Raw genomic sequence first — 12,320 nt, forward strand, 5'->3', positions numbered from 1 at the left:
CGGGCACCCGGGCGACTCCGCCCCTTCGCCGGGCCGCGGGTAGAGCGCGCGAGAGGAGCGGCGCGGGGGCGCCCCCCTCGGCCGGGCGCTCGGGTTACAGCCCCGGCTCTCCGGCTTCCCCGCCCGCGCCTCGCCGGTTCACTCGCGCCGTGAGAGACATTGTAACGGAACTGGGACGCCAGCGCTGCATTGTGGGAGCTTTTAAAGCGGCGGGGAGCGCGGCGCAGCCGTTCGGGCCCACCGGGCCAAGCTCACCCCGGCGCCCCTAGCTCGGCCCCGCCGCCGCTGGCCCCACCACACACCCCCGACCGCCGAGGCCTGTGGACCAGAAAAGCCAGAAATGGTGAGGTGACCAGTGCCTACTGACTCTCACAGGAGCAAAATCTTCCAGAGCTCCGGGTGAGACTTGTAAAACTGCCCTCTGCGGTCCTGTCGGAAAGTAGGAGGCTTATTCTGCAGACGCTTAAAAAAGAAAAAAACAAAACAAAACAAAACCTTCCATCCTCCAAGGACTGGGTTTGAATTGCTTTTCATCTGGAGTGGCAGTGATTCAGCGACCCCCTTCTCAGCGGCAGGCAGTGACAGAGACAGGAGATGAAAAACACAGCGAATGAATCAGACGTGAGTAACCAAGTTTAGAAAGAGCTGGGCTCAGATTCAGAAAACTGCTCCCCCCCTCCCTGACCCTTAAATACAGCAAATAGTCGAGGAAGAAAACCAGTGCTTTCATCTGGAAATGCAGATATGTATGTGGTTCTCCCTATCCCACCTTTTTTTTTTTTTTTTAAATGGCACGCAATTACTCTAGCCACTGGACAAAATTCAGTCTTTGGTCCAGGCTTGTGCTCACACATGCCCACAACTCAGCAACAGCTATTAATTTGGAGGGAGATGGAGTGAAGATAATGGTTGAGATACAAGAAAACATTCCAATTATAAAATGCCCCTTTTAATTCTCCAGACAGTTTTCTTTTTTTTTTTTTTAAATCAAAACAAGGATATTAAATTTGAAGCACAACTTGTTACAGCTTCTCTTACCAAAGACCTGATTTGTTTTGTTCTGAGTTTGTGTTTGTAGGTCTTTTGTTTCTTCCTCTTGTTTTTTGACCTTTAGTTATTGCACAGCTCATTAGTTCCTTTGCCTTTGAGGTGAACTGAGGAGAAAGAGAGATCAGTGAGACTCAAATTTGGCTGATAAACATTTGGAGGATTTGTGGACAAGGAGAGTTCTCTAGGATTCAGATGCAAACCCTGAGGGAATTTTACTTAAGGTGATTCCTTAGGGCATGGATCCTCTTCTCAAGAGGACTTTTCCAGACTTAACGTTAACATTTCCTAAACTCTCATTCCCTTGTCAACCTTTCACTCCACTGAACAACATCAGTCACCCACCTAATTGCCAAATCTAATGGAAAAATTTAATCCGCATTTTGTTATGCCCGTTGTGGCATTTGCCAATTTTGACCTCTTCCTTCCTTGAACTTTCCTCCCCCCACCCTTTTTTGTTGTTGTTGATAGTCCTCCCTTTTTGGTGGAGGTCTTGAAACGGGTGAGTGATAGCTGGCAGAAGTGTGGCTATTGTTAAACTAGGATTCAGGATCTTACTGAAGGACATATCTTTTATCTTTCTGTAAGGGGAATGGAAGTAGAAGAAGAACCTTAATCTAGTTTCTGTTGGTTACCAGTAGCGTCCTGACCTCAATTTTATCACACATCCAGAGGTGAACAGTGGACTGGCTTATGACAACCGACTTTCACATGACTAGCATTTAAATCAGGATGAAGTTGACTGTGATAGTATAACCATGACCAATATTTAGGATAAACACTTACTAGGCTCTAGGTACATGTTGAAGTATCCCCGCCTCCAAACCAGCGTGTGTCTTACTGATGGTGCCAGAGTCAAGTGAATTTATCTCTGTCCAGTCCTGAATCAACCCAGAAAAATCTCTTCTCTACCTCAACCCCATATGGTTAATACATTTTTTCTTCAGTGTAGAGTGCAATTTGTTTTAAGCTTTCTTAGCTATAATCACATCCCTGTTAAGCTTTCCTGAGATCATACCAAATGTCCTTGACAGGATTTTGTAAACAACCCTTATTTCTGGTTTCTAATATATTCCCCAAAAGTAATCTACCTAGAATCAGTGAGTATTCATGCACCTTAAGCCCTGTGACATAATCAGATTTGACTTTCAGGAAAATAATCTGAGAGGGTAGATTCGGAAAAGAGGAGAATCCCAAGAAAGATTTGTGAAGGGGGAGGGGGACACCATCTAGAGATATATTACTGTGTATTATTATTTTCCTATTGCTACTAAAAAAGTTACCACAAACTTAGTGGCTAAAATCAAGAATGTGTTATCTTGCAGTTCTGGAGGTCAGAAATTCTAAAGTCAAGGTGTGGGCTGTGTTCCATCTGGAGTCTCTAGGGGAGAATCCATTGCTTTGTTTTTTCTAGTTTGTAGATACTATCTGATTTCCTTGGCTTGTGGCCTCTTCCTCCGTATTTAAGGCAATAGCATACATATCATCTTCAAATCTGTCTCTCTTCTTGTGACCTCTGCTTCATGGTTAGGGGCTATCTTTTTCTCTAAGGTAGGCAAAGAATATAGGAATTGATGTAGATACATTTCTAGCCATATATGTTACAAACTGAATTGAACCGGATTATTTGTAGGAAGAGATGAGTGTTTTAATTATTAGTCACAGCATCATAGGGATAACTTATTTGACTGTAAAATTGCTGAAGTGGTGACCCATTAGTCCAGCTAAACCTGTATCCGTCCTGGTCACTCGTGTAACTGAAACCCAAGGTGTAAACACACTCAGAAAACCAGGTTCAGATCTGCACTTTCTGGGGGATAATTCCTTTCTCTGGAAATGCCTGGCAACTCTTTTTTATGGTGTCTAGTAGACTCATATTGCCAAGTTTGAGAAACATGTGTCTAGACCAGCATTTCCCAAACTGGCCTACCAGGGAACATCATCCTGTAAGATGGGATGCTGGGAAGACAGTTGCTCCATGCTTGGATAAGGTCCATAGAACACAGTTGTGATTACAGTTTAGGCCAACCAAGAACCTTGTCAGTGGGACAGATCCATCAAGGACAGAGTGTTGGGAAATTCTTTCATGAGGAAGTCTAAGGGAGAAACAAACATTTTGTCACAACAAATAGGTATGTGTGCTGGCAGGAATAAATTATGGGCTTATGATTATAACTTATGTTTTTTTTTATTATCTATCCCCACCTTTCCTTCTTTTTCTCCTCTTCTTTCCCTAACTGTATGTTTCACCCAGACTACTTACAGCTTCATAACCTCTCAAATGGTGGCTCAGGACCACTTCTTATTCTTTACCACATCACCTTGAAATTGCCTGTGTACCTTTAAAAACATTTTTTTAATGTTTATTTTCTGAGAGACAGAGTGTGAGCAGGGGAGGGACAGAGAGAGAGGGAGACACAGAATCTGAAGCAGGCTCCAGGCTCCCAGGTGTCAGCACAGAGCCCAACGTGGGGCTCAAACTCATGAACCGTGAGATGATGACCTGAGCCAAAGTCAGACGTTCAACTGACTGAGCCACCCAGGCGCCCTGAAATTGCCTGTTTACTTTTAGAGCCATTCCTATCCTCCCCTAACGTCACCTCTACCTGCTTTGTAAAGCCAGGGACTGTGTTGTATTTATCACTGTATTCCCCATGCCTGATACAGGGCTTGGCTCAGGCTGGGAGCTCAATTAATATTAGTTGAAATAACAATTAAATGAATGAGTGACAATATAAATGGAACAAACTCCGGGCACCTGGGTGGCTCAGTCAGTTGAGCGTCTGACTTCGGCTCAGGTCATGATCTCACGGGTTTGTGAGTTCAGGCCCGGCGTCAGGCTCCTTGCTAACAGCTCAGAGCCTGGAGCCTGTTTCAGATTCTGTGTCTCCCTCTCTCTACCCCTTCACCATTCATGCTCTGTCTCTCCTCTGTCTCTCAAAAATGAATAAACGTTAAAAAAAATTTTTTTAAATAAAAAAAAATGGAACAGACTCATGCCACTTACCTGTTATACTTGTCTTTAATAAACATTTTGAAAAATGTAATAAACTGTGGTATTGTGCCAGGTTCTGAGATTATAAAAATTAATATGACATAATCTCAGCCTTCCATGACCTCACAGTTCATCTAAGGAAACACATACTTAAAAAGAAAATAAGGCAGGTAATACTAGTTGCCTATCTCATTTCCTTTCTTCCTTTTGCTCTTAGTAACAGAAATCTGATTTTGTGCCCAGTGAAAAATTTCATTTCATAACCTTCCTTGCAGAAGGCCATGGTATGTGGATGGGAGGTATTGTATGGAACTCCTCCTTATTTGTGTACCTGGTGGTAAGTTACTAGCAGGGCTGACTCAAGCCCTATGATTGCTTGGAATATGATTGGTATAGCTGGAGTTACAGCAGCAATCTTGTGACATCAATACTACCTGGAAGCTCAAAGTCATATGCTAAAATTTGTACAAATGGGGTCATTTATTCAGCCTATCACTATTACTGATAAATTTGGAAGGAAAAGGAAAACAGTCACCTTTTCTCTTCAGTGTGTATATATGGAAAGCAAGTAAATATGGTATTCTTTCCCATTCTTAATGAAAAACCTGTATACATACTGAAATAAGGTAAAGATATGTAAATATTGTGATTTATTTGACCAACATAAAGGGGCTTTTTAGAAACAAAGCACAGTTCTCAGAGCTGTAGGAATTTTTAATTTCATGATATTTTCTTCTTAAAAAAAAAAAAATTAGTTACCAAGTCATAAACAACCCCTTAAGCAACCCTCCAATAACTTGATGGGGAGGAGAGTGATGACCAGTATATTTTGTTAAGCAATGAAGTACAGTATGGAATTAGAATACAACATAAGCTATAAATGGGAATTGTAACCGGCTATACCAAAAGGAATACATGCAAATATATTCAGAAATAGTATTTAAAATATGATTGGGTCTTATTTATGTAGAAGTTTTTTGAGAGGATAATCCCATAAAAATGAAAAAGTCTTGATATTTTTTTTATTATAGGCTAGAAGAATGAATTTAATCAGCTGAGATTAACTATTGGGGGCTCTCTACAAGAGCCTATATTAGGATCAGTATATTGGGGGAAAACAGTGAATGCAGGACCTGGTGTTATGAGGTTACATCTTTGTAAATACATGAAGTAAAATCTGGTCTGTCTGGACTTCTTTCAACCTGAATACTACTCACCACTCTCCTATACTTGTGCAATACTATAATTGAGGTATATAATGATGACCCTAAAATGACTTCTGAATCATAGCAGATTAAATTATCTTCTGCTTTGCCTGCATATATTTAATTATATTTTTATTAATTGCAAGCTGGAAATTTGATCTGTTTTATAACACTGCTAGATTAACCAGAACCTGCTAATCTGGGACCCAACCATCCACAATCCAGAACTTATAGTTCATGGGAAGAAAAACCCAACACGTGATTAAAAGTGTGAGATTTATATGATCACAGCAAGAATAATCATTACAAATTAACTTAAAATCATCCAGCCACATTTTTAAGAATTACAACAAGTGTATTGGTTAATAATAAATGCCACATAGCTAATTTTTAAAATAGGTATAAAAATTAATGTTCTATAGTAAGAGAAAAAGAGTATGAATAAATAAGACTTCAATTTGGATTTGATAGAATGTGGTCTGTGAGTGTCTACAAGAGAGCAGATATTAGGTATAGGCCTAGAAATAGTATAAATTGAGGTTATATGTCCAGATTTGGTTTAGGGTCCTGTTAAGTTGCTCCTTATTTTATTTTTGGTTTTCCCAGAGACGTATTTTTCTGGTGCCAATAAAGGACCTCCAATAAATACATGGAATAAGTATGTATCTGAGGTAGGGTTACATAGTGGAGCCTGAGACAGGGATTCTGGTGCAAGTGAATTATTGGGAGCATGCCTCAGGAGAGGGGATGTGAGGGAGGTTGCATGGTGTGGGGGGAATAAAGCTAAGTAAGGATATGGTCTCAGCTGGAGACCAGCTTCAGCCGGATTCTATGGAGAATTCTAAAGAAGAGATTGTGCCACAGAGTTGGCCACTTGGGGCAGGAAGCTGGCCTTTTGCACCCCATTATCAGTTACTCATTAGCTGAAGGTTGGTGGTAACTCCCAAGGCAAGGCACTTTCTGTTCTCCCAAAGGTAATCTCTGAGAGGAGGGCAACTACTAGCAGCCAACACTTACACAGTAGCTAGGGATGCAAGTACCAGTCCAAGAAGGCGATCTGGGCAGGGCACCAAGAGTATCCACTACATGTCGTATATAGGTTAGAGGCCCAGAACAACCCTTCATGATCCCATAACAACTGAAGCGTACTACTAAAAGCACTACAGAGGTGAAACAACATGTATGACCTTGTTTCTAAAGGAAAAACGTTCAGAGCACAACTAAGGATGCAGGGAACATACCTTCTTTCCTGGCATGGGCTCTCCTCTCACTTACCCCTTGTGTCAAGCAGTGGTAGTAATGGTAGCTTCAGGGACTGAGGCAAGGTGCTCAGCAGGGAAGGAACTAAGGATGTTAGGAAAATTTAGGATCAATCCAGAGAGGCCGGGATGGCAGTAGGGGACTCTTGGGTTAAGGCTTATATCTGAGGTCAACTTGCCAGTCTCCCCCTTTCTTTTCTTCCAGTGGTCCCGAAAACATATGTACCTGCTTATCCTTCCTCTATCAATCCTGTTTCTGCCCACCAGGATTTCTATATCCCTTGACCTCCTCCAGAGCCCTACTTAACTTTCTCCAAACAGCTCTTCCACCATTCCTTGTATAACAAACATCCAACTTCAGCTTCTCTGACATTTTTTAATAGTTTGACAGCTAAATACGAGGGTAGGTATGGGGAAAGGGAATGAAAATCCTTCCCATGCTCTCTCCTTTCTAGATTATCCCAGTGAGCCAAGCCCAGCATGGGTGCTACAGGTGGGTCTTTGGGAAAAACAAGCCCATGTATTTGATTCACTTGCATTTCAAGGGAGCACCCACAAGCTGTTTTAGGAGGTGCTCGGTGAAGGTTCTGGGATGCAGTGTGGGAGTGTAAGTAGACAACTCCAGAAGAGATACAGGAGTGAGCAGGTGGTACAGGAAGAGGGACAAGGCAGTGCATACTGTTCCTCTAGAAAACTCAGGGACTTCCTTCTCTTCCCTCCTGGCCCTTTATCCCCACTCTTCCCTCTCCTGGCCCTACCTTCCACTGAAGACACCATTTTAGACTAATGAAAGATATGTTGACAACTGAGAATATGTCAGTTTGGAGCAGGAGTAGGAAGATACTGGCTACTATAGGCTCTGAAGGAAAGAAGGAAAATCATAATTTTTTTGCTAATCTGGGAACGGAAGAGACATTACTGGGGTGGAAATAAATGACTTGAAGAACTACTGATTTTGAAATTGTAAATACTCCCACTTTGGCTTGAATCAGAACATTTCCTAATACTAAAATAAGCTAAGGGTTGGGGTTGGCCTCTGGAAGTACAGTCCATGTAGATGCTGTATGGGACAGTGGAAGGTAGGAGGTGGGGCTGGTTAAGACATCAATGGTATAATCATCCCATGCCTGACATTTTCTGAGACACTCTTCCCTTCCTCCTGGAGATCCCAGTCTTCCTGACCTGTATGGGTGGCAAGTCAATCCATTTAAATAAAAGAACTTTAAAAGAACTCTAATGCCCTTTTCTCAGAGATTTTGGAAAGATGGCAAGACAGATCTTAGGTTCAAGTCCTAACTGCTTCTTATTACCTGGGTGACCATAGTCACATTGTTCAGGGTCTTGGACCATAGTTTTCTTATCTCAAAAATAAATAAATAAAAATTTAAAAAAATAAGAGGAGAGAATGATAGTAGTAGCACAAAAAGAGTTATTGTGATTAACTAGAATATTTGTGTACAACATTCAGCACAGTGCCTGGTTATGCAAGTGGTGTTATTATCTGCAGGCACTTAGGTGAGAAGGTACTTCCAGCAAAGCCAATAACTATAATTTATTGTTTCAGGATACTCTGTGCCAGGCACTGTTCTAAATGCTTCTCATATATTAACTTTTCTTTAATACAACGACTTTATCAGGTAGGTACTATTATTACACTCATTTTGTAGATTAGGAAGTCAAAGCAGAGAGAGATTAAGTAATATACCCAAGATTCCATTGTTGGATAATGGCAGAGCTGGGGTTCAGACCCAGGAAGTATGGCTTCAAAATCTATAGTCTTTACCTGTACAATATGTAATCGAAGAGTGGGCAAGAATTAAAAATAGCAGAGAGAATTAAGCATAGAATTGGCACAAATTCAAGGTGAAAAGATCAGAATGGAATCACAAATTGAGATCTAGGTTAAGCAGGTTCCTTTCATCCAGAATGTGCTGAGGGAGAACGGGTGGGGAGTGAGGATTGGGCAGACCCCACAGCATTAAAACCTCCTCATCATGTACTGTTTATCTAGCAAAATAAGTTAGCATACTACTTTAAGATTGATAAGTTTCCAAGTCAATATATAAGCAAATCGGGAAAATAACCCACAGATAACCATGACTAAGGTAACCATGTGCATTTTAAAGGGCATTCCTGGTTGTATGTCTTTTACTAGGTAAAGGACCATCCTAGGAAATGACCCAGTGAGTGCTAGTTCTACTGCTTAAATCAGCTTTGTCACCCTGGGTAAGTCCTTTTACTTTCTGGGACCTCTGTAAGATAGAAGTATGAGCTGCCAATGGTTTTTGGAACCCCAGCATTGACTGGCAGATCTGGCTGCTAAGTGGGAGTCCCCTTTCCCTCTTCTACTGTTCCCTATTTATCCCCCATGTGTGTTTATTGCGAAACACTTCATTCCAGGTGGGACTGCATTGTTCTTATAGCAAGGGCTTACAAAATTACCTCCAATATCACATGTAGCTCTAATATTCTGAATATATGAATCATAAATAATTGATTTCATTGAAAGAGAGGAGACATGGCAGAATAGGCTTGTTTCTGCTTCTAATAATGACCCAAATAGCAGTTTAAAATCCAGCTAAAAAATCCAGAAAAAAAATTTTAGGTGAGGCTTTAAAATAGATTTGCACCAGAAACATAATATCAACTCAATATAATTCTATTATATAGTTTTTACTTTGTCCTGTGACTTCACTCTGAGCATTCAATTTATATATCAATTTCTGAGCATTGGTTTTCAAAACAGTCATTGTCCTGTGAGGTCTATGAACCACTAGAGCTTTATAACAAATAAATGAACAAAGAGTAGATACCCTAAGAAGAAATAGCCTCATGTTACTTGTTGCCCTTAAAACTGGGAAGTCCAAGTACTAATAGGGGTCATGACAGCATGTCAAACTGTAGAAAAACTGCACAATAATCCAGTGATTCTAGATGGAAGTAATCAATTCAGCTTTGTAGTTTCAGAGAGTAAAGAAAGGGAAATCTTTTTTCTTCTCCTCAGGGCAGAGACATTTTCTGTTTTCTGTTTTTGTGTTTTAATTTTAGCACCTTATGTTCTCTAGGGAAATGTTGGTTAAAACAAAAACTATGTACTAGAACCCAAGTGTCAGAAATTAATCAAAGATGGAGTAACATGTCAGTCTCTCTTCTCTTGTAATAAGAGTAATCATGATTGTACTGGGGGGGGGGGTCTTTGTAGGTAAGGGTTCTAGGCCTGTCTGGTCATTTTATGCAGGAGGAAATGAGAGGGTTATTAGGAAAAAAATCTGGCACAAAAACAGACACTCAGATCAATGGAACAGAATAGAGAACCCAGAAATGGACCCACAAAATATATGGCCAACTAATCTTTGGCAAAGCAGGAAAGAATATCCAGTGGAATGAGAGTCTCTTCAGGGGCTCCTGGGTGGCTCAGTTGGTTAAGCGTCTGACTTTGGCTCAGGTCATGATCTCGCGGTTTGTGAGTTCAAGCCCCACATCGGGCTCTGTGCTGACAGCTCAGAGCCTGGAGCCTGTTTCAGATTCTGTGTCTCCCTCTCTCTCTCTGACCCTCCCCTGTTCATGCTCTGTCTCTCTCTGTCTCAAAAATAAATAAACGTTAAAAAAAAAAAAAAGTCTCTTCAGCAAGTGGTACTGGGAAAACTGGACAGCGACATTGCAGAAGAATGAACCTGGACTACTTTCTTACACCATACACAAAAAGAAACTCAAAATGGATGAAAGACCTAAATGTAAGACAGGAAGCCATCAAAATCCTCAAGGAGAAAGCAGGCAAAAACCTCTTTGATCTTTCCCGCAGCAATTTCCTACTCAACACATCTCTGGAGGCAAGGGAAACAAAAGCAAAAATGAACTACTGGGACCTCATCAAAGTAAAAAGCTTCTGCACAGCGAAGGAAACAATCAGCAAAACTAAAAGGCAACCAACAGAATGGGAGAAGATATTTGCAAACAACATATTGGATAAAGGGTTAGTATCCAAAATCTATAAAGAACTTATCAAACTCAACACCCAAAGTGCAAATAATCCAGTGAAGAAATGGGCAAAAGACATGAGTAGACACTTCTCCAAAGAAGACATCCAGATGGCCAACCGACACATGAAAACATGCTCAACATCACTCATCATCTGGGAAATACAAATCAAAACCACACTGAGATACCACCTGACACCTGTCAGAATGGCTACATGAACAACTCAGGCAACAACAGATGTTGGCGAGGATGCAGAGAAACAGGATCTCTTTTGCACTGCTGGTGGGAGCCAGCCACTCTGGAAAACAGTATGGAGGTTCCTCAAAAAACTAAAAATAGAACTATCTTATGACCCAGCAATTGCACTACTAGATATTTATCCAAGGGATACAGGTATGCTATTTCAAAGGGACACTTGCACCCCCATGTTTATAGCAGCACTATCAACAATAGCGAAAGTATGGAAAGAGCCCAAATGTCCATCGATGGATGAATGGATAAAGAAGTTGTGGTATATACATACCACAACTTCTACATATATATATATGTATATATATACGCACATATATATACACACACACACACACATATACAGTGGAGTATTGGCAATCAAAAAGAATGAAATCTTGCCATTTGCAACTACGTGGATGGAACTAGAGGGTATTATGCTAGGTGAAATTAGAGAAAGACAAAAAATCATATGACTTTACTCATATGAGGACTTTAAGATACAAAACAGATGAACACAAGGGAAGGGAAGCAAAAATCATATAAAAACAGGGAGAGGGGGGCACCTGGGTGGCTCAGTCGGTTAAGCGTCCAACTTCAGCTCAGGTCACGATCTCGCGGTCTGTGAGTTCGAGCCCCGCATCAGGCTCTGGGCTGATGGCTCAGAGCCTGGAGCCTGCTTCCAATTCTGTGTCTCCCTCTCTCTCTGCCCCTCCCCTGTTCATGCTCTGTCTCTCTCTGTCCCAAAAATAAATAAACGTTAAAAAAATAAAAATTAAAAAAAAAAAAACAGGGAGAGGGACAAAACATAAGAGACTCTTAAGTATGGAGAATAAACAGAGGGTTACTGGAGGGGTTGTGGGAAGGGAGATGGGCTAAATGGGTAAGGGGCATTAAGGAATCTATTCCTGAAATCATTGTTGCGCTATATGCTAACTGGGATGTAAATTTAAAAAATAAATGAAAGAAGAAAAAGGAAAGAAAAAGAAAGGAAAGGAAAAAAAAGAAAAGAGAAAAGAAAACAAAAGAAAGATCAAGTGAAAATAAGCAAAACAAGACAAAATGAAATATGGGAGTTAAAATTCCAGACCTGGGCAATTAACACCCATTCCAGGGTGCTGTGCAACAAAGGAAACCAGTGGAGACCCTGTGGCATCATCATTCAAAGCAGGTGATTTTAATTAATCACTTCTTTCTAGTAGGCTGAAGTTGGAAAAGGAAGTGGTGATTTGGAAGAGAGACTGTTTTGCACATAACTGTTTTACTGTGAGAGCTCAAAGACATCCTTAGGATATATTTTAGAGATAGTGCAGAATTCACATGAATGATTAAAATTCAAATTTCTAAGATTGAAACTAGATTATAGATAGATGATTCCCAAATTTAATATAGGCAGGAAAGAAGATGCATTGAGAAGTAACAGGTTTGGAAGACCTTTGAAAGGCTTTAGGTACTGAATTATAATCCTCATAAGCCATGGACAACATCCTGGAGCTCTTTTCTCTGCTTTTAAACCTACTCTCCACCAGACAGTTCAGTAGTTACTATGCAAGTAAGAGGTGCCTGCGTGAGTCTTTTTTGTTAGGTATATAAATGCACTTTTCAGAA

General features: G+C 40.8%; 1 protein-coding gene across 14 annotated transcripts in view; it reads left to right on the plus strand.

Moving 5' to 3' along the window:
- LMNTD1 (lamin tail domain containing 1) overlaps positions 1-12,320 on the plus strand; it is a 485,471-nt gene that overhangs the window by 357 nt on the left and 472,794 nt on the right. For 13 of the 14 annotated variants that reach the window (XM_058743305.1, XM_058743303.1, XM_058743306.1 and 10 more), the window contains exon 1: positions 30-621. The exons of the other annotated variant lie outside the window; for it this stretch is intronic. The gene's annotated coding sequence lies outside the window, so the exon portion shown is untranslated. Of the gene's footprint in view, positions 1-29; positions 622-12,320 lie in introns of those variants that run through there. 14 annotated transcript variants of the gene reach the window in all.

This window comes from Neofelis nebulosa, chromosome 8, assembly GCF_028018385.1.
Source record: "Neofelis nebulosa isolate mNeoNeb1 chromosome 8, mNeoNeb1.pri, whole genome shotgun sequence".
Taxonomy (NCBI): Eukaryota; Metazoa; Chordata; class Mammalia; order Carnivora; family Felidae; genus Neofelis; species Neofelis nebulosa.